Source organism: Schistocerca gregaria, unplaced genomic scaffold (assembly GCF_023897955.1).
Source record: "Schistocerca gregaria isolate iqSchGreg1 unplaced genomic scaffold, iqSchGreg1.2 ptg000180l, whole genome shotgun sequence".
Taxonomy (NCBI): Eukaryota; Metazoa; Arthropoda; class Insecta; order Orthoptera; family Acrididae; genus Schistocerca; species Schistocerca gregaria.
In genome coordinates, this window is record NW_026061730.1 from 1,174,117 (window position 1) to 1,196,235 (window position 22,119).

A 22,119-nucleotide genomic window follows, 5' to 3' on the forward strand; every position below is an offset into this window, starting at 1 on the left:
AGGAAATCTTTTAAAGAAGCGACTTTCGTTTCACTGCGAATCCGATTTATATTGATCGTGGTCACATTATATGTCAGTTCCGTTGGCATAGGTGCAGGTAAAAGAAATTGGCTAATGAAGTATACCCCATGCAGAGTCACGTCTGTACCATTCCATTCTGTCTGTCAGAAAGAAAAATAGACATTAAAAAAAAAAAATTGAATGCCACTAGCATGTGTCAGGTCCATCTCCATTCCGTGGTCGGTGCGATCTTCTTGGGCATCGGCCCAATCAAGTCCTTTTCCTGAGACAGTTCGGTCTAAATCCATAGTAGTGCCGGTCTGCAAACCTGCGACGCCAAGCGGTGCGCGAGGTTGTTGTTGAAGATCATCTGCATCGGCACGACTCATCTCCGCTTCAGTACACTCGTTAACTCGTGCTACTGGGCATTGTTCTCGTAGTCGTTCATTATCCCTTAAATGTTTTAACTTTTCCCGCAATGCAGGAGCTAAACTCTCTGCTGCTTTGTGTGCCAATCTCCTCTTCTTGCCTTTCTTCGAAGATCTCTTCGGCGATCTAGCAGGAGATGAAGTTTGCGACCTGTCAGGAGAAGTACCGGATGATACGTCTGACGTCGCCTGTTCCTTTTTTCGGACAAAAGTCCGCGTATCGCATTCCACAACGGCAGAAGGAGGCGCATCTTTTTCCATGGCTCCCACTGGTAGCAACCCAGTCTCCAATTCTACACTATCGCTCGTTGTGGTTTCCTTGACGCAAGTGTCTTCTGTGGGCGCCAACGTGAAACCAATGTCCAGATTGCTATCTTCGTTCATAGTTCCCGCAGAGTGGATGCCTGGAGCGTCCACTCCTCGGAAGCTAGTGGCAATATCCTCACGTTGGTGGGAATCCTGACGACGCAAGGAAACCTCCGTTGCGGGTATTTGGGGATCTTCGGCCGAGTCCGCGGAAGAACGAGCAACCACAGTGGGAGAGTTGGAAAAAGTTGGCGTCGGCATAGAGTCGAGGGGCGCGGAGCTGATCGGCAGACCATCCGAAAATCTAGAGCTTGAAGCCGGAGTATCATCGACAACCGCCCGCGAGGCAGCAGGCTCCCCGCGCACAGGCGGCACCGACTCGCCTCGGCTGCGGAAGTCAGCAGCGGCAGCGTATGACAACTTCATACCAACAACAGGGCCGGAACTCGGCATCTCGTCACGCGGTAACTGCGGGACACGCCTCCGTGAACATTCTGCACGAATGTGTTCCGTGGAATTGCATAAAGCGCAAGTCCGCGGTTGCCCATCACAGATAATCAAAGCACGATACCCACAAATATTAAGACAAGAGGGGACATGCTTCTGTAATTCAATCTTAATTTGCCTTACGCCGTTCAGGACAGGAAACATATGAGCTTCAGACCACCTTTCTGCCACATTGGAAATAATTCTGCCATAAGGCCGAAGGGCAACATTAAGTTCTTCGGGCGGAATTTCAAAAGGGAGCTCAAACACTCTGATCGTACGAATCCCGTACCCAGCATGACTAACAGCAACGTCACTCACATTCCCATCAGAATGATTAAACTTCACGCTACCTCCGCAACGATCCACAATGGAACTACATAATTCTGGACTTTTCATCTTCAGATACACAGCATTTGTCACAAACGAGAGATAAACTCCGACAACATCATCACCGTTAATCAATACTTTTTCGATAAACCATGCTTTAATTTCAAATGCTTTAGGTCGAACGAAATTTCGATCGAAAGTAAACTTGATTGTGTCTTTCCTCAAATAATTCGACCTATTCATTCTAGAACTTCATGAATACAAGTGCAACACGAATAGCGGCTTAGCAGCACCACTAACCTCAAACGCAGCGACTCAGCCTGTGTTTACTACAGCCAGACGTCCAGCTCCGCCACACGTCCGTCCCGCTCGGCGGCTGAGTCGCAACTGCAACCACTGAGCTATACAGGCGCCGCCTAGCGGCACTTTTGCGTACTTCGTCCGTACGGTCGTCTGAATCATCAGACTTCAGCTGACAACACTTCATATTTTCGACTAATATTTGCAGCTATGGCGACCCATTACTGCTTGGCTACACATGGGACACGTAACCGTGTTCTCTCCAACCAAAACCACTTGCACTTCAGAACATGACTTTCACACATGTCTACAAAATCACCTTCACTTCAAATACAGTTTCCTTGCGACTGATGGAGACGTAGGCAAATTTTAAAGTTGCTATTTCCATTACATCACGTTAATCAGAAAATCGGTAATTTACATATGCAGCGGAAAAAAATTCCGTTCCGCCCAGCGTTGGGCTCGAACCCACGAGCCTGTGAATAAGAGTCTCATGCTCTACCGACTGAGTTAGCTGTGCTGCCTCGTTGGATACCTGCTGGGCAGCAGATCACACAGTACTCGTTTGGGTTGGTTGGTCCCATACAGAATCTCTCCATGCTGCCTAATGTTTTCCTAACGTCACACTCGTCACGTACTTCACTTTTATATCATATTCACTTCTGAGAGGTAAAGGAATTGCATGACAATCTGCAGGGCTAGCGGCGTCAAAATTAACACACATACTTGATGTGACTCAAAAGTCGAACGAGTTACTTTCCGACGTTGTTTTAGATGTGCAAGTGCCAGTCACACCTCGCGGTGAGGCCACTCTGCCGACCATTTCGCTAGTTAACACCTGTCTTGTTGTGTGTGTTTCAAGCTCAAGACCATCTCCAAGCACAAAATGCTCAACAGCAACATTCAGACGGTTTCGTACTGCTCAATTGCTACATTAAAACGATATCTTTCTTTTTCAGAACTGGAAAAACACGACCGTGACGGGATTCGAACCTGCAATCTTCGGATCCGAAGTCGGACGCCTTATCCATTAGGCCACACGGTCACTGACGACCAAGAATAACTTATATACGACTCATCTCGAAACGCTCACACCCCCTGAGGAATTGTGCTTTCGTTCCACACAGCCGCTGCTCCTTACTCTTCCCCGGCCATTCGTTACATTCAACCTCTTACGAGACCGACCAAACATAGACAGGAAAACAAGACCACACACTTTGCGCATTCGGAATCGATGGCAGGGTGTCCCTCGCCGCATTTGCTACGATGGCCATTTGCTACTTCTGCAGAAGCGGCGGCGGCGGCGGCGGCGGCGACGACGACGACGACGACGACGACGACGACGACGACGACCGCGAGAGGCTCTGAGATTTGTGAGAAATACATCTATAAAATGTAATTCAGACTGCCTCGTCCCACCTTATGCCGTACCGCTTTGGCAAATGCTTTATCTGCCCAATTCGCCTTGATCACATCTGAGAGTAATTCTTAATAATACTCCTGTCGCTAATTGTTCCTCATCACAGATACTGTTTGCTATACGGCCACGATGCGCAACTGATTTCCAAAATTCGTCTTCCTCCTGTGAGGAGGGAACTCACGACCCCTGGTTTACTAGACCAATACTCTACCACTGAGCTAAACAGGCGCCGCCTAGCGGCACTTTTGCGTACTTCGTCCGTACGGTCGTCTGAATCATCAGACTTCAGCTGACAACACTTCATATTTTCGACTAATATTTGCAGCTATGGCGAACCATTAATGCTTGGCTACACATGTGACACGTAACCGTGTTCTCTCCAACCAAAACCACTTGCACTTCAGAACATGACTTTCACACATGTCTACAAAATCACCTTCACTTCAAATACAGTTTTCTTGCGACTGATGGAGACGTAGGCAAATTTTAAAGTTGCTATTTCCATTACATCACGTTAATCAGAAAATCGGTAATTTACATCTGCAGCGGAAAAAAATTCCGGTCCGCCCAGCGTAGGGCTCGAACCCACGACCCTGTGAATAAGAGTCTCATGCTCTACCGACTGAGCTAGCCGTGCTGCCTCGTTGGATACATGCTGGGCAGCAGATCACACAGTACTCGTTTGGGTTGGGTGGTCCCATACAGAATCTCTCCATGATTCCTAATGTTTTCCTAACGTTACACTCGTCACGTACTTCACTTTTATTTCATAATCATTTCTGAGAGGTAAAGGAATTGCATGAAAATCTGCAGAGCTAGCGGCGTCAAAATTAACACACAAACTTTATGTGACTCAAAAGCCGAACAAGTTACTTTCCGACGTTGTTTTAGATGTGCAAGTGCCAGTCACACCTCGCGGTGAGGCCACTCTGCCGACCATTTCCCTAGTTAACACCTGTTTTGTTGTGTGTGTTTCAAGCTCAAGACCATCTCCAAGCACAAAATGCTCAACAGCAACATTCAGATGGTTTCGTACTGCTCAATTGCTACATTAAAACGATATGTTTCTTTTTCAGACCTAGAAAAACACGACCGTGACAGGATTCGAACCTGCAATCTTCGGATCCGAAGTCCGACGCCTTATCCATTAGGCCACACGGTCACTGACGACCAAGTATCACTTATATACGACTCATCTAGAAACGCTCACACCCCCTGAGGAATTGTGCTTTCGTTCCACATAGCCGCTGCTCCTTACTCTTCCCCACCCATGCGTTACATTCAACCTCTTACGAGACCGACCAAACATAGACAGGAAAACAAGACCACACACTTTGCGCATTCGTAATCGACGGCAGGGTGTCCCTCGCCGCATTTGCTGCGATGGCCATTTGCTACTTCTGCAGAAGCGGCGGCGACGACGACGACGACGACGACGACGACCGCGAGAGGCTCTGAGATTTGTGGGAAATACATCTATAAAATGTAATTCAGACTGCCTCGTCCCACCTTATGCCATACCGCTTTGGCAAATGCTTTATCTGCGCCATTCGCCTTAATCACATCTGAGAGTAATTCTTAATAATACTCCTGTCGCTAATTGTTCCTCATCACAGATACTGTTTGCTATACGGCCACGATGCGCAACTGATTTCCAAAATGCGTCTTCCTCCTGTGAGGATGGAACTCACGACCCCTGGTTTACTAGACCAATGCTCTACCACTGAGCTAAACAGGCGCCGCCTAGCGGCACTTTTGCGTACTTCGTCCATACGGTCGTCTGAATCATCAGACTTCAGCTGACAACACTTCATATTTTCGACTAATATTTGCAGCTATGGCGACCCATTACTGCTTGGCTACACATGTGACACATAACCGTGTTCTCTCCAACCAAAACCACTTGCACTTCAGAACATGACTTTCACACATGTCTACAAAATCACCTTCACTTCAAATACAGTTTTCTTGCGACTGATGGAGACGTAGGCAAATTTTAAAGTTGCTATTTCCATTACATCACGTTAATCAGAAAATTGGTAATTTACATCTGCAGCGGAAAAAAATTCCGTTCCGCCCAGCGCAGGGGTCGAACCCACGACCCTGTGAATAAGAGTCTCATGCTCTACCGACTGAGCTAGCCGTGCTGCCTCGTTGGATACCTGCTGGGCAGCAGATCACACAGTACTCGTTTGGGTTGGTTGGTCCCATACAGAATCTCTCCATGCTGCCTAATGTTTTCCTAACGTCACACTCGTCACGTACTTCCTTTTATATCATATTCACTTCTGAGAGGTAAAGGAATTGCATGAAAATCTGCAGAGCTAGCGGCATCAAAATTAACACACATACTTGATGTGACTCAAAAGCCGAACAAGTTACTTTCCGACGTTGTTTTAGATGTGCAAGTGCCAGTCACACCTCGCGGTGAGGCCACTCTGCCGACCATTTCGCTAGTTAACACCTGTTTTGTTGTGTGTGTTTCAAGCTCAAGACCATCTCCAAGCACAAAATGCTCAACAGCAACATTCAGACGGTTTCGTACTGCTCAATTGCTACATTAAAACGATATGTTTCTTTTTCAGACCTAGAAAAACACGACCGTGACAGGATTCGAACCTGCAATCTTCGGATCCGAAGCCCGACGCCTTATCCTTTTTTTTTTTTAACCACTTTTTTTTTTCGGATACGAAGTCCGACGCCTTATCCATTTATTTTTTTTTTTTTTTTTTTAATCTTCAGATCCGAAGTCCGACGCCTTACCCATTTTTTTTTTCTTTTTTTTATTGTAAAAGAAAAATCTTCATGGAATGTGAAGAAGGAATTTTATGTTAAGGCACTAATTCCATAGCCTCCTTTCCTTCTTGAGATGAATAATAATAATAAAAAAGTATGTTCCCTTCCATGGAAACAAATGAGACTTCCTTCTCAGTCATAAAATGAATGTATAAGAAAACAATTTATCTTTAACCCTGCGATACTGGCTTTCGGCTTCGGCTTCTTCTGTGCAATAAACAAAATAGCCTTCTTTGCCAGCAGAGGATAAGTGATTGTAATATGAAACTGTAAAATTGTACTTCTCCCCAATTGTTTTTGTTTAAGCGTCGTTTCGCTTAAATAAACGATTTTTGTTTATCTCGTTGGCTTGTCAACCAATGCCCAGTCGCTCGAATACAATTTTCAGCATATTGCCGTAGTTTTTCTTGTGGTCTTTATATTTCAGGGCCTTATAAAAAGCACACTTCAAGTACATGTAAAAATCAGTGGAATTGTCATTTCCCAGGTGATTAATTACGTAATTCACATAGTGTCCCATTAACCAATGGACCGAGTTGTTTTTTGCTGCTGGAAAATAGCAAGTCTGAGGCCTGAGGAATGTAACAGGGGGAAAATTTTCCACCGAAGATCTCGTAAGAAAAGCCAGTTGTTCCCTAATCCAATTACAGAGTTGTAGATTGCCACCGCACGTGAATCTGTGCACTAACGTGTCGATCAATTTACATTTGAGACATAGGTTCGTGTCGCTAACGCCGATTGCATGTAACCTTTCATTGGTGCTTACGGTCTCATTCACTGTTTTATACCACGCTGACTTGACGTCCGATGGTAGACCACGCATATTAATATTTTTCCATATGGCGTCCCAATCAGTGTGTGGGTATTTACTTTCCAATTTGTTTCTCCCCTCCATTTTCTTTCGATGGCACAGAATATCGCGGGCCGTGATCCGTCGTGAGTTGATGATGACACCGCCGAGATAGCTGAATTCCACAAAATATACACGAACGTACTGGAGCCGGTTATTTATTTTTTGCACATTCACCGGCGCCTGTAAACTGGCAGGCCTGACAACTTCAAATAATTTAGTTGTAATGCTATCAGCGTGGTCGCTAAGGATAGTGGCGGTCCTTTTTATAAAAAGCGCAGACGCCTTATTTCTGATGTCAACTAACCCCAAACCTCCATTCCTGGGATCTAAGGTCGCAGTTTTTGCGGCGACTCTGAATATATCCCCTCTCCAAAGATAGCTGGCAATGGTAGACATTATCTTTTTTCCAATCATTTTCGGTAGTGGGAAGATCTGTGCTATAAAGTAACTCCTGGAGAGAATGCAGTGGTTAATGAAAATCACCCTCTGAACTTGGTTCATGTTACGGTGGAGGTTTTCTCTTGTTGTTCCAAGAAGTTGTCCCGACGTATTTCTCCAATTGATAGCTGCCATTTTTAACGGACAAGGTGTCAGTGTTATTCCTAGTGCTTTGCATTGGGTGACCGTTGTGGCCCAGGCTAAGGTGGTATGTTGAAAACCCCGCAGGTTTAGGAGTTTGCTTTTGTTTGCGTTGACACCTGCTCCGGAGACTCTACAGTACTTTTTAATTAGCGTTTCCAATTTCAAAATGTCGTCGGGATTTCGCAGGACGACTCCGACATCATCGGCATAGGCGTTTATGATTGTTCGGTGACCAGATAATGTGATGCCAGTTAGAGTGGCATGAACACTGCGGAGGAAAGGTTCTAATGAAAGCACGAATAGGAACATGGAGAGGGGGCTTCCTTGAGGAACGCCGCGCCTGATCTGAATCTGCTTTGTCCTCTGGCAGTTAACTGATATACAAGCGCTGATGCCTGTTGCAACATTTCTGATCACACTTACGACTCGCTCATTAAAACCTATTTTGTTCAGTGTGGCACTAAGGAATCTATGATCCACACGATCAAATGCTTTCTGGAAGTCAATAAACATGATAGCACATTTTATGGTGGTCACAGCAGTGATTGCAATTATATCTCTATATTCAGCTATGCTTTTGAAAATGCTCTTGGTAGGCACACAGGACTGGTATGGACTTACTATCTTTTTGGCCAACTGTGAGAGTCTGTTGTTTAAAATTCTGCCGATGATTTTATAATCGGAGTTTAACAGGGAGATAGGACGAAAGTTGTTGAGGTTTCTTTTTGCAGCATTTTTTGGGATTAGTACTATTGTGCTCTCTTTAAAAACAGCAGGTAAATGCTTTCCCTGAAGCACCTCGTTCGTCATTCGGGTAAACATGTCACCAATCAGTGGCCAGTATCGTTTATAAAATTCAACAGGCAAACCATCCGGTCCCGGCGATTTCCTCAGAGGAGATTTGCAGATGATTCTGTGGATATCTTCGTTAGTACACTCAACGAGAAGGTCTTCGTTTTCCTCGTCCGATACCTGTGGAGCTATGGAACTAAGGAACTCATCGAAGGACTCTTCACATACCGGGTTGGCAGTGTATAGGTCTTCGTAATATTTGTGCACTGCATTGACGATGTCTCTCTGAGTCGTGAGTGTCTCGCCAGTTTCAGACTGAAGTCCATCAATGAAGGTGCGTCTCCTGTTTCTTTCGTGCTTCAGTAGATGGTACAAGGAAGCATGTTCATCCTCCACGACTGTCTTAGCCTTGGATTTTAATTTCAGACCCTCCATCTGCTGTCTTTTAAGACTGAGCAATTTGGCCTTAGTTTGCTTGATATCTGCCAGACGGACGTTGGAAGTGTTTGCCTGCTCATATAAATTTCGCAGCATGGTATAATAAAATTCTATGGAATTTTTCAAGTCTTTCGATCGTTGTACACTATACTGGATGAGAACTTTTCTCAGTTTAGGCTTTGCCCTGTTGCACCACCAGTCTAGTACTGAGACGTGTCTATCTGCAGAGCGGAGGCACAATGCCCACGCTTCTGTCAAACTTTCTTCTAATCCGTCGTCCTGCATCAGTGACGTATTAAGGTGCCATGAACTTTTAAAACGGCGAGTGGGTTGCGCAGTAAGGTTGATGGAAGCTAGCACGGAGCTATGATCAGAAAAGTAAACTGGAATTGTCTCTGCTTTAATGAAGGAGCTAACTAGACTTTGCGATATGTAGAGTCTGTCGATCCTGCTACGTGAGTGAGGACCTAGGAATGTAAATGCCACAAATGTGGGATACATTATTTCCCAAGCATCTTTAAGCTGTAAAACAGTGACGAAACGCTTCAGTTCATTGCAGTTATTAAAATTCGGAACCTGGTCTTTCTTATTTATCACACAATTAAAATCACCGCCTATTATAAGATCTTTTGGGTTTTTCCGTAATAAATAAATGATTTCTTCTTTATAGAACTGTGCTCTTTCCATTCTATTGGATGTGCCAGAAGGGGCATACAGATTAATAAGGGTAGAACCAAAGACTTTTATACCTATCGCTCTGCCGGAGTCCAACCTCTCGATATCCGAGACAGGAATCCCCTCCCTGACTAAAATTGCTGTACCGACGTTGGTGTCAAGTGAGACATTTAAAATCGCCAAATATCCAGGCACTGTAAGATTAGTCAGCACTACTTCCTGTAGGAAAGCAATGTCCGTCCCTGACTCATATAAATAATCCTTGAGCGCTGTAACTTTAGTCACGGATGTAATCCTGTTAATATTGATAGTCGTAATTGTATATGCCTGGGACATTTAGTTTGCATAAAAAGTAAATAAGTGATTAAAAAGATAACAAAATGTGAATAAAAAAAAAAGAGATGTGCAGCTTCTAGAAGGGAGAAACGACTCCGCTTAAACAAAACATCTAAAAGAATAGTCAGTATTTGAAGCTCGGTAAACACTTCATCTGGTTCCTCTGAAATATGACTAAGACAGTAGTACAATTAGAAATGAAACTGGTTCAACAAAATCCTTTTTTTTTTTTTCATCTTACAGCCTCATTTTGGTGCAGGATTCCGAACATCTCGGGTTTTAGTTTTACCGAGGGGCTTTGCATCACTAATGTCACTTGAAGGTACCTCCTTAGGTCTTTCCGTGATGATTTCATACAAGACGTTCTTGGCCGTCGCTTCCTCTTGTGCTGGTCGTTGTGTGCCTTGGTTACGGGAAGCTTTGAGAGTAGGTTGCGGTTTTAGTCGGCGTCTTCGGACATCTTGGTTCAACGCGCCGTCATTCGGATTGTCTATCTTTACCACCGTTGTGACCGAAGCTGCCTCAACAGCGTCCTTTGTACGAGTGCCATTTCCTTGTTCTTCCGTCACTAGCTCCAGAGCACTGACTGAGTCGGCGGTTTGTGGGTCTGTAAGTCCTTGAGTTGGGTTCCGCTCCGTCACCTCTTGTGCTTCGGAGTGCGCCTCTTCCGTCTCCGCGACAGTCGTTACTGCGTCCCCTCCGTGGACCGTTTGTACCTGTTCAGCCGCCGACAGCGGCCGGGTTGCCTCAGCGGCTGTCGTCACGTCAATACATGTACTGTTTGTTTCCTCGAGCACATCCGCATTACACTGCTTCTGCTTGCGGGTGGAAGGCGAATTACGGGCGGACTCGCCGTCCGAGCCGTCATCGGTCGTTTCCAACGGTCGCTTCTTATTCTGGAGATCGCAATCGGGAACAGAAGGGTGTGATGTAATGACGCTCAGGGGAGGGAACTCCGTAGTAGTTATGGCGGGCACTGCAGAAGTACATGCACCACTGTCGTTAACCGAAAGAACGGAAGTGCTATTTGGTAAGACATCGCTGAGGGTCAGTTTTTGACGCTGTGTTAGATTGTTCCGAAGAACAAAAACACGGCGCGGACAATCTTGTCGGAAATGACCTGTCTCATTGCAAATATTGCACGTGCGCTCCTGACCAGAATACACAACATGTGCTTTATGGCCTGCAACGGATATATGGGACGGAATGTTGGCTTTCACCTCCATTTCGACGGATCTAATGCCATTAAAACACTGTATCTTGTATAGCTTCGACCATCTTTCGTTATAGATAGATTTAACTTCGCCATATTTAGATAGAGCGTCCTTGATCAACTGATTATCAATTTCAATTGGAACATTCAAAATCCTGACATTGGTGTACATGATATCAGCTTTTCGTACAGAGACATTACTTTTTGAACCGTCTCGATGAACAAATTCGACGGAATTACCCCATTTTGCAAGCAACTTATCGACTGTCACTGAGTTCAGAAATTTAATAAAAACACAGTATTTTTCAGCATCTAATTGCGTGGTATGAACAGAGTCAGAATTTATACCGATTACCTCAGTCAGCCAATCGTGGATTTCCAGCGCAGTGGGTTGGACCGGCCGTGTTTCTTTCTCGAACGAGAAGACTAAAGTATTCTTCCTGACGGTGTCAGACATGGTCGTCGGTTCCGACGAAATTCCGGCAACAACCGAAATTGCGGCGAAGCACGAGACGTAGAACGGACGAAAGCACTATAAAAACACTTATCAGAGACACCACTCAAAAAATAACAACGAAAATGTACAGCTAACTTCACGTAAACACCAAACACCGGCGATAGCGCTAACGTACGCGGAGTAAACAACAAGCACGTCCGACCGCGGCGACGGCTAAAGCCAGAATGGGGCCACACGGTCACTGACGACCAAGTATAACTTATATACGACTCATCTCGAAACGCTCACACCCCCTGAGGAATTGTGCTTTCGTTCCACACAGCCGCTGCTCCTTACTCTTCCCCACCCATTCGTTACATTCAACCTCTTACGAGACCGACCAAACATAGACAGGAAAACAAGACCACACACTTTGCGCATTCGGAATCGATGGCATGGTGTCCCTCGCCGCATTTGCTATGATGGCCATTTGCTACTTCTGCAGAAGCGGCGGCGGCGCGGCGGCGACGACGACGACGACGACGACGACGACCGCGAGAGGCTCTGAGATTTGTGAGAAATACATCCATAAAATGTAATTCAGAGTGCCTCGTCCCACCTTATGCCGTACAGCTTTGGCAAATGCTTTATCTGCGCCATTCGCCTTAATCACATCTGAGAGTAATTCTTAATAATACTCCTGTCGCTAATTGTTCCTCATCACAGATACTGTTTCCTATACGGCCACGATGCGCAACTTATTTCCAAAATTCGTCTTCCTCCTGTGAGGATGGAACTCACGACCCCTGGTTTACTTGACCAATGCTCTACCACTGAGCTAAACAGGCGCCGCCTAGCGGCAATTTTGCGTACTTCGTCCGTACGGTCGTCTGAATCATCAGACTTCAGCTGACAACACTTCATATTTTCGACTAATATTTGCAGCTATGGCGACCCATTACTGCTTGGCTACACATGTGACACGTAACCGTGTTCTCTCCAACCAAAACCACTTGCACTTCAGAACATGACTTTCACACATGTCTACAAAATCACCTTCACTTCAAATACAGTTTTCTTGCGACTGATGGAGACGTAGGCAACTTTTAAAGTTGCTATTTCCATTACATCACGTTAATCAGAAAATCGGTTATTTACATCTGCAGCGGAAAAAAATTCCGTTCCGCCCAGCGTAGAGCTCGATCCCACGACCCTGTGAATAAGAGTCTCATGCTCTACCGACTGAGCTAGCCGTGCTGCCTCGTTGGATACCTGTTGGGCAGCAGATCACACAGTACTCGTTTGGGTTGGTTGGTCCCATACAGAATCTCTCCATGCTGCCTAATGTTTTCCTAACGTCACACTCGTCACGTACGTCACTTTTATATCATATTCACTTCTGAGAGGTAAAGGAATTGCATGAAAATCTGCAGAGCTAGCGGCGTCAAAATTAACACACATACTTGATGTGACTCAAAAGCCGAACAAGTTACTTTCCGACGTTGTTTTAGATGTGCAAGTGCCAGTCACACCTCGCGGTGAGGCCACTCAGCCGACCATTTCGCTAGTTAACACCTGTTTTGTTGTTTGTGTTTCAAGCTCAAGACCATCTCCAAGCACAAAATGCTCAACAGCAACATTCAGACGGTTTCGTACTGCTCAATTGCTACATTAAAACGATATGTTTCTTTTGCAGAATTGGGAAAACAGGACCGTGACAGGATTCGAACCTGCAATCTTCGGATCCGAAGTCCGACGCCTTATCCATTAGGCCACACGGTCACTGACGATCAAGTATAAATTATATACGACTCATCTCGAAACGCTCACACCCCCTGAGGAATTGTGCTTTCGTTCCACACAGCCGCTGCCTCTTACTCTTCCCCACCCATTCGTTACATTCAACCTCTTACGAGACCGACCAAACATAGACAGGAAAACAAGACCACACACTTTGCGCATTCGGAATCGATGGCAGGGTGTCCCTCGCCACATTTGCTACGATGGCCATTTGCTACTTCTGCAGAAGCGGCGGCGGCGACGACGACGACGACGACGACGACGACCGCGAGAGGCTCTGAGATTTGTGAGAAATACATCTATAAAATGTAATTCAGACTGCCTCGTCCCACCTTATGCCGTACCGCTTTGGCAAATGCTTTATCTGCGCCATTCGCCTTAATCACATCTGAGAGTAATTCTTAATAATACTCCTGTCGCTAATTGTTCCTCATCACAGATACTGTTTGCTATACGGCCACGATGCGCAACTGATTTCCAAAATTCGTCTTCCTCCTGTGAGGATGGAACTCACGACCCCTGGTTTACTAGACCAATGCTCTACCACTGAGCTAAACAGGCGCCGCCTAGAAGCAATTTTGCGTACTTCGTCCGTACGGTCGTCTGAATCATCAGACTTCAGCTGATTACACTTCATATTTTCGACTAATATTTGCAGCTATGGCGACCCATTACTGCTTGGCTACACATGTGACACGTAACCGTGTTCTCTCCAACCAAAACCACTTGCACTTCAGAACATGACTTTCACACATGTCTACAAAATCACCTTCACTTCAAATACAGTTTTCTTGCGACTGATGGAGACGTAGGCAACTTTTAAAGTTGCTATTTCCATTACATCACGTTAATCAGAAAATCGGTAATTTACATCTGCAGCGGAAAAAAATTCCGTTCCGCCCAGCGTAGAGCTCGATCCCACGACCCTGTGAATAAGAGTCTCATGCTCTACCGACTGAGCTAGCCGTGCTGCCTCGTTGGATACCTGTTGGGCAGCAGATCACACAGTACTCGTTTGGGTTGGTTGGTCCCATACAGAATCTCTCCATGCTGCCTAATGTTTTCCTAACGTCACACTCGTCACGTACGTCACTTTTATATCATATTCACTTCTGAGAGGTAAAGGAATTGCATGAAAATCTGCAGAGCTAGCGGCGTCAAAATTAACACACATACTTTATGTGACTCAAAAGTCGAACGAGTTACTTTCCGACGTTGTTTTTGATGTGCAAGTGCCAGTCAAAACTCGCGGTGAGGGCACTCTGCCGACCATTTCGCTAGTTAACACCGGTCTTGTTGTGTGTGTTTCAGGTTCAAGACCATCTCCAAGTACAAAATGGTCAACAGCAACATTCAGACGGTTTCGTACTGCTCAATTGCTACATGAAAACGGTATGTTTCTTTTTCAGAACTGGAAAAACACGACCGTGACAGCATACGAACCTGCAATCTTCAGATCCGAAGTCCGACGCCTTATCCATTAGGCCACACGGTCACTGACGACCAAGTATAACTTATATACGACTCATTTCGAAACGCTCACACCCCCTGAGGAACTGTGTTTTCGTTCCACACAGCCGCTGCCCCTTACTCTTCCCCACTCATTCGTTACATTCAACCTCTTACGAGACCGACCAAACATAGACAGGAAAACAAGACCACACACTTTGCGCATTCGGAATCGATGGCAGGGTGTTCCTCGCCGCATTTGCTACGATGACCATTTGCTACTTCTGCAGAAGCGGCGGCGGCGACGACGACGACGACGACGACGACGACGACGACGACCGGGAGAGGCTCTGAGATTTGTGAGAAATACATCTATAAAATGTAATTCAGACTGCCTCGTCCCACCTTATGCCGTACCTTTTTTTTTCCTTTATTGTCATTTTATACCTACAAAGGTAGGCCGGCAGCGGCCTAATATGCCGCTCTTCGGCCACAAGAAACATACAAGAGATAAAAACAGGAAGACATAATCTCAAAACACAGACATGGAGGACAAAAATCAGAAGACAACAGAGAATATAAAGAATTGAAGTCGTTCACCGACGCAGCACTGTTTCAGTTTTAAAAAAACGGGCAGCACAGCACGGAACAGAGAACACTAGCACAGGTGAACGGTGGAGCAGAAAACGAAGAAACACTCGAGGCACAGACGGGACGAAAGACACGGACACTGCGGAGATGGGCTTCGGCGCCTGCAGGGGCACTGTCCACACCGAAAAGCTGGGGGCCTGCCAAGGGAAAAAACAGGAGGAGGGAAGGAGGGAGGGGTCGATAGGATGCCAGGGAGGAGGAGGGGAGAAAACGAAAAGAGGGGGGTGGAAGCCCAGGGAGAGGGGGAGGGGAGGTAAGGATGGAAGGAGGGAGAGAGGGAGGGAGAGAAGGGAGAGAGGGTGCCCACAGGAAAATGAGAGGAGAGGGGAAGGCAAGGCTCAAAGTTGGTAGGAGGGGTAGATGGAGGGGAGGAGGGCATCATCCGGGAGGGGGAGTCGGCGGAAGCCACCTTGGGAGAGGGTGTGGAGAGTGTGAAGATGGAGAGCAGGTGGGATACAGGAGTACAGGCGCGGCAGTGGGTTGGGGTGGGAGAGGATGGAAGAGACAAGCGGGTGGGGAGGATCAAGCTTGCGGGAGGTGTAGAGGATCCGTATCCGTTGGAGGAAGAGGAGGAGGTGTGGGAAGGGGATGAGGTCATAGAGGAGCCGCGTAAGGGAAGGGAGGCGGATGCGATAGGCGAGGCGGAGTGCATGCCGTTCAAGGATTTGAAGGGATTTGTAAAAGGTAGGCGGGGCAGAGATCCAGGCGGGATGGGCATAACAGAGGATAGGGCGGATGAGAGATTTATAGGTGTGGAGGACGGTGGAGGGGTCCAGACCCCATGTGCGGCCAGAAAGGTGCTTCAGGAGGTGGAGTCGGGAGCGTGCCTTGGCTTGGATTGTCCGGAGATGAGGGGTCCAGGAGAGGCGACGGTCAAAGGTGACGCCAAGGTACTTGAGGGTGGGTGTGAGGTTAATAGGACGGCCATAAATGGTAAGATAGAAATCAAGGAGACGGAAGGAAGGGGTGGTTTTGCGTACGATGATTGCCTGGGTCTTGGAAGGATTGACCTTGAGCAACCACTGGTTACACCAAGAGGTGAACCGGTCAAGATGGGATTGGAGAAGGTGTTGGGAGCGTTGCAGGGTGGGGGCAAGGGCAAGGAAGGCGGTGTCATCGGCGTACTGGAGAAGGTGAAGGGGGGGTGCAGGTGGAGGCATGTCCGCCGTATAAAGAAGGTAAAGAAGAGGGGAAAGGACGGAACCTTGGGGCACACCGGCAGAGGGGTAGAAGGTGTAGGAATCAGTGTTGTGGATAGTGACATAGGAAGGGCGGTGGGAAATGAAGGAGGCGATCAGACGGACGTAGTTAATAGGAAGAGCAAAGGTTTGGAGCTTGAAGAGGAGACCAGAATGCCACACACGGTCATAGGCGCGTTCAAGGTCAAGGGAGAGGAATATGGCGGAGCGACAGGAGTTGAGTTGTTCGGAGAGGAGGTGAAGGAGAAGGTCATCGGCAGAGAAGGATGGTCGAAAGCCACATTGGGTGGAGGGAAGGAAGCGGTGCCGGTGGAGATGCTGGTGGATGCGGCGGGTTAGAATGGATTCCAGGACCTTGCTGAAGACCAAGGTAAGGCTTATAGGACGGTAGGAGGAGACAGCGGAAGGTGGTTTATCGGGTTTGAGGAACATCAGGATCCGGGAGGTTTTCCACAGGTCGGGGTAGAAGCCGGTGGACAAGACCACATTGTACAGCCTGGCGAGGGTGGAGAGGAAGGGGGCGGGAGCTTCACGGAGGTGACGGTAAGTAACACGGTCGTGACCAGGAGCAGTGTTGCGTTTGGTGCTGAGTATATCGATGATGTCTTGAGTAGTAATAGGGTTATAGAGTTCAGTGTGTGTAATGTTGTCCAAGTACTGGAAGCCAGGAGCTAGTGGAGGGATAGAGGTGTCAGTTCGATCGCGGACATCGGGGAAGAGGGAATAATCGAACTGGGGATCGTCAGGGATGGTAAAGACATCGGTGAGGTAGGAGGCAAAATGGTTGGCCTTACTAAGGTTGTCAGGAAAGGGATTGTCATTATGAAGGAGAGGATAGTAAGGGGGGGGGTTTTGATCCAGTAAGGCGGCAGAAGGCTGACCAGTATTTGGACGAGTTAATAGGTAGGGTAGCATTAAGACGGGTGCATGTCTGTCGCCAGTCCCGGCGTTTCTTAGCCGCGAGCAAGTTCCGGATGTGTCTCTGGAGTTGCCGGTGGCGTTGTAGTGTGTCCCGGTCACGTGTGTGGAGGAAGGCACGGTAGAGACGACGGTATTCTCGAAGGAGGAGGACGGCCTGTGGGGGTAAAGTGGGACGGTGCGGGTGGATGGCGACGGTAGGGATGTGGGCCTCCACGGCCTCAGACAAGGTCCGCTGGAGAAAGGATGCGGCATGGGTTATGTCATGTGGGCGGTGGTAGGTGAGGGGGTGGCTATCGACTCGGGTAGTAAGGGTATCCCGGTATGCATTCCAGTCGGCACGGGAGTAATCATGGACATACTTGGGGGGAGGGTCAAGGCGAGGATCGGGACGGGGGCGACGACCGTCTGATATGGTAAGAAGGACAGGGAGATGGTCACTGCCAATAGGGTCGAGGACGTCCACCGCTATGCGGCCAAGGAGGTTGGGGGAGGCTAGGACGACATCGGGTGTGGTATTGGATTCAGGGCGGGTGTGTTGGGGAAGGGGAAGGACATCTCCTTGGATGGTGGCGAGGAACCGATGCCACCGCCGTAACTGGGTGGCGGAGCGACTATGGATATTGAGATCTGCGGCAATCACGTAGGAGGAGAAGGTACGGTCGATGTGGGAAAGGAAGTCAAAAGGAATAGGGGCAGAGGGGCGGACATAGATGGTGGCGCAGGTAACGGTGAGGCCGGGGAAGAATAGACTAAGGATCAGGTGTTCCGTGGGGTTGGGAAGGAGGGGTTGGAGCCGAACAGGGATCTGGCGATGGTGGCCAATGGCAACTCCGCCACGCGCTATCGGGAGGGGGTTGTCAGAGCGGTGAAGGAGGTAGGGCGAGGTATGGACAGTATGGTGGGGCTGGAGAAATGTTTCGTTTAGGAGGAAGGCATCCACGCGGTGGGTGGTGAGGGTATGCATAAGGAGATTCTTGTTGACAGGAAGGGAACGGATGTTGTTAAACAGGATACGTTGCTGTCGCGCCATAGTGGGAATTTAGACGAGGGTGTCGAGACGGGAGAAGGTAAAATGGGCCTGGTTATGGGAGTAGGTGGCGTAAGTGTTGAGCTGGAAGACAGAACGGGCGGCAAGGGATATCTGCTGGAGGGTGTGGGGGCGCTGAAAGGGGTGGATGTTCTGAAGGACAACGGTTACAAAGCGGATGATGTCCTCAGCTGTGGGGGGGGGACGGAGGGAATTGCCGGGAGGGGTGGGGGCATCCAAGGGGCGGACAGGGACAGTGAGTTCAGGAGCGGAGGGAGGGGGTCGGGCCTTGCACTTTTGGGAGTAGGTTGGGTGTTGGAGGTTACAGGTGTTACAGGAGGGGGGGGACTGAAGGTTGGGGCACTGCCGGAGGAAGTGTGCTTCTTTGCAGTGCGGGCAGACGGGGGCCTCGCGGCACTCAGATGTAGGATGTGCATTATAGCGCAAGCACCTCTGGCAGCGGATGGACTGTGGAGGGGAGCGGGAGGGGTCGACCTTATAACGGCGGTTGAAAAGGAGGGCACCCTCCTTGAGGAGGAGGTCTATGGAGGGAGCATGCTCGGAGAACACCCGCATGAGGCGGGTGGGGCCGGCTGGATTGTGAATCCGGCGGACAGCTCGAACCTCTAGATAGGGATGGGCCTTCAGCTCCGCCAACACCTCCTCCTCCGTGATCATCGGGCTAAGCCGAGTGATCACGGCAGTGAGGGTCGGTGGGCGACGGGGCGGCTGGGGTTGTCGGGATGAGGAGGGGGAGGGAGCAGGGGCAAGGGACGCATGGGGACCAAACCGGGTGAGGGGAATGCGGGAGAGGATGTCGGAGTGGAGGGTGGGGCTGGGGGATGTGATCAGGACGGAGTCCCGACGGGGGGTGAGAAGGGAGATCGGGGCTCCGGGGAAGTGCTGGCGGAGGAGAAGGGTAAGATTGCGGGCCTCCAGGAGAGAGGGATCAGGGTGAGAAAGGAGGTACCTGTAGGAGGGTGAGGGAGAGGAGGGAGTAGATAGGGCAGGTGGGGTGGTATCCATGGCATCCTGGGGGGTTGGAGGGGGGAGAGTCTGCGACTTCTTGGGAGCAGAAGAGGCTGGGGTGCCGCTGGGACGTTTCACAGCGGGAGAGGGACGGGAAGAGGTGTGGGGGATGGGGACGACCGGGAGATGGCGGGAGATGGCAGGTCCCACCGGCGGTGCAGGCACTGGTGGTGGTGCAGGTGCTGGCGCTGGAGCTGGAGCTGGCGCCACAGAAGATGCAGTGGTAGTGGTTGGCACTGGCGATGGCGAGGGCGATGGTGATGGTGATGGTGATGACGATGATGATGGTGTGGCGTGGGTGGTGGCCCGACGGGCAACAACCCTGGCGGGGGTGACATGAGTTACATGTGGGAGGGGAGGGAATGGGTCACGTGAGGCATGGGGGGTAGGAACAGGGGAGGGAGCAACAAAAGGAGCGGGGGTGGGAAGAGTGAGGAGGGGGGGAATATATGGGGGAGGCGGTGATTGAGCACACCACGTGATGGTGGTGGCAGCAAGTGAGGGGGACGTGTACACGATTGCAGTGGTAGTGGCGGTAGTTGTGGGGGTTGTCATGGTGAGAGGATAAGTGGGAGAGGGGAAAAGAGGAAAAATAACAGGGGACAGTCAAAGGACTAGGACAAGAGACTGACGAAGAGGAAGGGTAAGACGTAAGCAGAGACGACAGAACGAAAGACGGGCAGGGAGCGGCGGCGGCGGCGGCGGCGGCGGCGGCGGCGGCGGCGGTGGGAACCGGCGGCGGCGGCAGCGGCGGCTGGGACCAACGGCAGCTGCAGCGATCACTGAAACTCCTAGCACTTCGATATTAACGACAATAATATCGAAGGGCGCAACCCTCTCGAGTTACGCCGAAGATTGTGTATATGCCGTACCGCTTTGGCAAATGCTTTATCTGCGCTATTCGCCTTAATCACATCTGAGAGTAATTCTTAATAATACTCCTGTCGCTAATTGTTCCTCATCACAGATACTGTTTGCTATACGGCTACGATGCGCAACTGATTTCCAAAATTCGTCTTCCTCCTGTGAGGATGGAACTCACGACCCCTGGTTTACTAGACCAATGCTCTACCACTAACCTAAACAGGCGCCGCCTAGCGGCACTTTTGCGTACTTCGTCCGTACGGTCGTCTGAATCATCAGACTTCAGCTGACAACACTTCATATTTTCGACTAATATTAGCAGCTATGGCGACCCATTACTGCTTGGCTACACATCTGACACGTAGCCGATAATCTCTCCAAACAAAACCACCTGCACTTCAGAACATGACTTTCACACATGTCTACAAAATCACCTTCACCTTCAAATACAGTTTTCTTGCGACTGATGGAGACGTAGGCAACTTTTAAAGTTGCTATTTCCATTACATCACGTTAATCAGAAAATCGGTAATTTACATCTGCAGCGGAAAAAAAATTCTGTTCCGCTCAGAATAGCGCTCGAACCCATGACCCTGTGAATAAGAGTCTCATGCTCTACCGACTGAGCTAGCCGTGCTGCCTCGTTGGATACCTTCTGGGCAACAGATCACACAGTACTCGTTTGGGTTGGTTGGTCCCATACAGAATCTCTCCATGCTGCCTAATGTTTTCCTAACGTCACACTCGTCACGTACTTCACTTTTATATCAAATTCACTTCTGAGAGGTAAAGGAATTGCATGAAAATCTGCAGAGCTAGCGGCGTCAAAATTAACACACATACTTGATGTGACTCAAAAGTCGAACGAGTTACTTTCCGACGTTGTTTTAGATGTGCAAGTGCCAGTCACACCTCGCGGTGAGGCCACTCTGCCGTTCATTTCGCTAGTTAACACCTGTTTTGTTGTGTGTGTTTCAAGCTCAAGACCATCTCCAAGCACAGAATGCTCAACAGCAACATTCAGACGGTTTCGTACTGCTCAATTGCTACATGAAAACGGTAAGTTTCTTTTTCAGAACTGGAAAAACACGACCGTGACAGCATTCGAACCTGCAATCTTCGGATCCGAAGTCCGACGCCTTATCCCTTAGGCCACACGGTCACTGATGACCAAGTATAACTTATATACGACTCATTTCGAAACCCTCACACCCCCTGAGGAACTGTGTTTTCGTTCCACACAGCCGCTGCCCCTTACTCTTCCCCACATATTCGTTACATTCAACCTCTTACGAGACCGACCAAACATAGACAGGAAAACAAGACCACACACTTTGCGCATTCGGAATCGATGTCAGGGTGTTCCTCGCCGCATTTGCTACGACGGCCATTTGCTACTTCTGCAGAAGCGTCGACGACGACGACGACGACGACGACGACGACGACCGCGAGAGGCTCTGAGATTTGTGAGAAATACATCTATAAAATGTAATTCAGACTGCCTCGTCCCACCTTATGCCGTACCGCTTTGCCAAATGCTTTATCTGCGCCATTCGCCTTAATCACATCTGAGAGTAATTCTTAATAATACTCCTGTCGCTAATTGGTCCTAATCACAGATACTGTTTGCTATACGGCCACGATGCGCAACTGATTTCCAAAATTCGTCTTCCTCCTATGAGGATGGAACTCACGACCCCTGGTTTACTAGACCAATGCTTTACCACTGACCTAAACAGGCGCCGCCTAGCGGCACTTTTGCCTTCTTCGTCCGTATGGTCGTCTGAA

General features: G+C 48.7%; 6 non-coding genes across 6 annotated transcripts; all 6 read right to left on the reverse strand.

Moving 5' to 3' along the window:
- Positions 1-2,822: 2,822 nt before the first annotated feature.
- Positions 2,823-2,895, reverse strand: Trnar-ucg (transfer RNA arginine (anticodon UCG)). Its single transcript has one exon. It is a non-coding gene; the product is annotated as a tRNA-Arg (tRNA).
- A 939-nt stretch (positions 2,896-3,834) lies between these two features.
- Positions 3,835-3,907, reverse strand: Trnak-cuu (transfer RNA lysine (anticodon CUU)). The gene has a single exon. It is a non-coding gene; the product is annotated as a tRNA-Lys (tRNA).
- A 452-nt stretch (positions 3,908-4,359) lies between these two features.
- Positions 4,360-4,432, reverse strand: Trnar-ucg (transfer RNA arginine (anticodon UCG)). Its single transcript has one exon. It is a non-coding gene; the product is annotated as a tRNA-Arg (tRNA).
- Positions 4,433-5,344: 912 nt separating this feature from the next.
- Trnak-cuu (transfer RNA lysine (anticodon CUU)) lies at positions 5,345-5,417 on the reverse strand. The gene has a single exon. It is a non-coding gene; the product is annotated as a tRNA-Lys (tRNA).
- A 7,683-nt stretch (positions 5,418-13,100) lies between these two features.
- Positions 13,101-13,173, reverse strand: Trnar-ucg (transfer RNA arginine (anticodon UCG)). The gene has a single exon. It is a non-coding gene; the product is annotated as a tRNA-Arg (tRNA).
- Positions 13,174-21,420: 8,247 nt separating this feature from the next.
- On the reverse strand, positions 21,421-21,493 carry Trnar-ucg (transfer RNA arginine (anticodon UCG)). Its single transcript has one exon. It is a non-coding gene; the product is annotated as a tRNA-Arg (tRNA).
- Between the last annotated feature and the right edge of the window lie 626 nt (positions 21,494-22,119).